The sequence below is a fragment of the Delphinus delphis genome, chromosome 20 (genome assembly GCF_949987515.2).
Source record: "Delphinus delphis chromosome 20, mDelDel1.2, whole genome shotgun sequence".
Taxonomy (NCBI): domain Eukaryota; kingdom Metazoa; phylum Chordata; class Mammalia; order Artiodactyla; family Delphinidae; genus Delphinus; species Delphinus delphis.
The window spans coordinates 37,964,821-37,969,220 of record NC_082702.1 but is presented as its reverse complement, the minus strand read 5'-3'; the positions used below and the strand labels follow the sequence as shown (position 1 = coordinate 37,969,220).

Here is a 4,400-nt window from a genome sequence, read left to right as displayed (position 1 = left end):
TAGATTGTATATTTGATTAGATTGTATATTTGAGATTTTTCTTGTTTCTGAGGTAAGACTGTATCGCTATAAACTTCCCTCTTAGAACTGCTTTTGCTGCATCCCATAGGTTTTGGATCATTGTGTTTTCATTGTCATTTGTCCCTAAGTATTTTTTGATTTCCTCTTTGATTTCTTCAGTGATCTCTTGGTTATTTAGTAATGTAATGTTTAGCCTCCATGTGTTTGTGTTTGTTACACTTTTTCCCCCGTAATTCATTTCTAATCTCACAGCGTTGTGGTCAGAAAAGATGCTTGATATGATTTCAATTTTCTTAAATTTACTGAGGCTTGATTTGTGACCCAAGATGCGATCAATCCTGGAGAATGTTCCATGCGCACTTGAGAAGAAAGTGTAATCTGCTGTTTTTGGATGGAATGTCCTAAAAATATAATTAAATCTATCTGGTCTTTTGTGTCATTTAAAGCTTCTGTTTCCTTATTTATTTTCATTTTGGATGATCTGTCCATTGGTGTAAATGAGGTGTTAAAGTCCCCCACTATTATTGTGTTACTGTCAATTTCCCCTTTTATAGCTGTTAGCAGTTGCCTTATGTATTGAGGTGCTCTTATGGTGGGTGTATATATAATTGTTATATCTTCTTCTTGGTTTGATCCCTTGATCATTATGTAGTGTTCTTCCTTGTCTCTTGTAACATTATTTTAAAGTCTATTTTATCTGATATGAGTATTGCTACTCCAGCTTTCTTTTGATTTCCATCCGCATGGATTACCTTTTTCGATCCCCTCACTTTCAGTCTCTATGTGTCCCTAGGTCTGAAGTTGTTCTCTTGTAGATGGCATACATATGGGTCTTGTTTTTGTATCCATTCAGTGAGCCTGTGTCTTTTGGTTGGAGCACTTAATCCATTCAAGTTTAAGGTAATTATCAATAGGTATGTTCATATTACCATTTTCTTAATTGTTATGGGTTTGTTTTTGTAGGTGCTTCTCTTGTGTTTCCCACTTAGAGAAGTTCCTTTAGCATTTGTTCTAGAGCTGGTTTGGTGATGCTGAATTCTCTTAGCTTTTGCTTGACTTTAAATCTTTTGATTTCTCCGTGGAATCTGAATGAGATCCTTGCCGGGTAGAGTAATCTTGGTTGTAGGTTCTTCCCTTTCATCACTTTAAATATATCTTTCCACTCCCTTCTGGCTTGTAGAGTTTCTGCTGAGAAATCAGCTGTTAACCTTATGGGAGTTCCCTTGTATGTTATTTGTCATTTTTCCATTGCTGCTTTCAATAATTTTTCTTTGCCTTTAATTTTTGTCAGTTTGATTGCTATGTGTCTCAGTGTGTTCCTCCTTGGGTTTATCCTGCCTGGGACTCTCTGCGCTTCCTGGACTTGGGTGTCTATTTCCTTTCCCATGTTAGGGAAGTTTTCGACTATAATCTCTTCAAATATTTTCTCAGGTTCTTTCTCTCTCTCTTCTCCTTCTGGGACCCCTATAATGCGAATGTTGTTGCGTTTAATGTTTCCCAGAGGTCTCTTAGGCTGTCTTCATTTCTTTTCATTCTTTTTTCTTTATTCTGTTCCATGGCAGTGAATTCCACCATTCTGTCTTCCAGGTCACTTATCAGTTCTTCTGCCTTAGTTATTCTGCTATTGATTCCTTCTAGTGTACTTTTCATTTCAGTTATTGTATTGTTCATCTCTGTTTGTTTGTTCTTTAATTCTTCCACCTCTCTGTTAAACATTTCTTGCATCTTCTCGCTCTTTGCCTACATTCTTTTTCCAATGTCCTGGATCATCTTCACTATCATTATTCTGAATCCTTTTTCTGGAAGGTTGCTTATCTCCACTTCATTTACTTGTTTTTCTGGGGTTTTATCTTGTTCCTTCATCTGGTACATAGTGAATGTGGTTTCTGTTCCACAGGCTGCAGGATTGTAGTTCTTCTTGCTTCTGCTGTCTTCCCTGTGGTGGATGAGGCTATCTAAGAGGCTTGTGCAAGTTTCCTGATGGGAGGGACTGCTGCTGGGTAGAGCTGGGTGTTGCTCTGTGGGGGCAGAGCTCAGCAAAACTTTAATCTGCTTGTCTGCTGATGGGTGGGGCTGGTTTTCCTCCCTGTTGGTTGTTTGGCCTGAGGTGACCCAACACTGGAGACTACCTGGCTCTTTGGTGGGGCTAATGGTGGACTCTGGGAGGGCTCATGCCAAGGAGTACTTCCCAGAATTTCTGCTGCCAGTGTCCTTGTCCTCATGGTGAGCCACAGCCACCCCCTGCCTCTGCAGGAGACCCTCCAACACTAGCAGGTAGGTCTGGTTCAGTCTTCTATGGGGTCACTGCCCCGTCCCCTGTGTCCCAATGCACACACTACTTTGTGCGTGCCCTCCAAGAGTGGAGTCTCTGTTTCACCCAGTCCTGTCGAAATCCTGCAATCAAATCCTGCTAGCCTTCAAAGTCTGATTGTGTAGGAATTTCTTCTCCTGTTGCCGGACCCCCAGGTTGGGAAGCCTGATGTGGGGCTCAGAACCTTCACACCAGTGGATGGAGTTCTGTGGTATAAGTGTTCTCCAGTTTGTGGGTCACCCACCTAGCAGTATGGGATTTTATTTTATTGTGATTGCTCCCCCCCACTGTCTCATTGTGGTTTCTCCTTTGTCTTTGTATGTGGGGTATCATTTTTGGTGAGTTCCAGTGTTTTCCTATTGATGATTGTTCAGCAGTTAGTTGTGATTCGGGTGGTCTCACAAGAGGGAGTGAGCGCACATCCTTCTACGCTGCCATCTTGAACCAATCTCTTCAATATATATTCTTGATAGCGCTTATTATTACTAAAATGATCAAATATCTGTATTAATTACGGATCTCTCTTTACTTTAGCATATAGTGGCTTATGTTTGAACAATCTACTATTGTATGCTAAGCAGCTAGAACAATATCTGATATACAGAATACTGCCAAGAATATGTAAAGCAGATTAACATGGTATAATTATGCTTTTACACTTGATCTTAGCCAAAAGGCCGAGAAGCGATTATTATGCTTTTAGATATGTTTTTAAATTTCAAATTGCTTTTGCAAATGTACAGAACACAAATACATAAATGTATAAACACATGAATAAATAAAATAAGAACATAATAATACGTGCATATGGATTAACCCTTCATGTATTAGTTTGCTAGTCCTACCATAACAAAGTACCACAGTCTTGGTGGCTTAAACAAGAGAAACATAATACAGAAATTTATTGTTGTACAGTTCTGTAGGCTAGAAGTCTGAAATCAAACTTTTGGCAAGGTTGGTTTCTTCAGAGGTCTATGAGAAAAAGATCTGTTCCAGGTATCTCTCCTTTGTTTACAGATAGCCATCTTCATGTTCACATGGTGTTCTCCCTGTATGTGTGTCTCTGTGCCCAAATTTCCCCTTGGTATAAGGAAACCAAGCATATTGGATTAGGGCCCACCCTAATGACCTCATGTTAACTTGATCATCTTTGTAAAGACCGTGTATCTGAAGTCACATTCTGAGCTATGAAAGGTTAAGACTTCATCATATACATTTTGACAGGGGACAGAATTCAACTCATAACACTCTGCCCTCTGGACATCCAAAATTCATGTTCTTCTTATACGCAAAATGCATTCACCCTATCTCAGCATCCCCCCTTCCACCCACCTATCTTAAACCATTAGCATCAACTCTGTCTAAAACCTCATCTACATATCATTTAAATCAAGTATGGGTGACTCTGGGTACAATTCACCCTGGGTCAAAATACCTCTTCTTCTGTGAACCTGTGAAACTAGACAACAAGTTATCTGCTTCAAAAATACAATGGTGGGAAAGACATGTGTTAAACATTCCCATTCCAAAAGGGAAAGATTGAAAGGAAGAAAGGGGTCATGGGTCCCAAGCAAGTCCAAAACCTAGTGGGGTAAATTCCATTAGATTTTAAGGCTTAAGAATAATCCTCTTTGACTCTATGCTCTGTCTTCTGGGCCCATCAGAGTCGCAGCTCTACTCTCTTGCCCTGTGCCTTTTGGGCTCATGATACCAGTGGTAGCCTTGTTGACCTGTGAAGTGCTTCCAAATTATATGTCCGTTTTCTTGAAAGAAAATGCACGTTTGCAGCTGGATAGATTTGTCAGCCCATTTCCTGCCTACAGAATTCCAAAAGTCTGACAGCCTTCCTTCAGGTCATCCTGTCTTTGTCTCTGTCCCTATAATTCCAAGCTGGCAGTGTTTATACTGGTATAAAATCTTCAAAAGCCTTGTAGGGCCCTCCAGTGTGGTTCACAAAGGTCCAAGCTATTAGATAAGAAGGTCTTCCACAAACTTTCCTTGATAACCTTATCTCTATTCCTGGCTTCTGCTGAGGTGGCTGACTATACCCATAACTCACTTGCCTTCT

At 40.2% G+C, this 4,400-nt stretch overlaps 1 pseudogene; it reads right to left on the bottom strand.

The window, feature by feature from the left end:
- Positions 1–2,856: 2,856 nt before the first annotated feature.
- Positions 2,857–3,021, bottom strand: LOC132417352 (U2 spliceosomal RNA; annotated as a pseudogene).
- Positions 3,022–4,400: the final 1,379 nt, after the last annotated feature.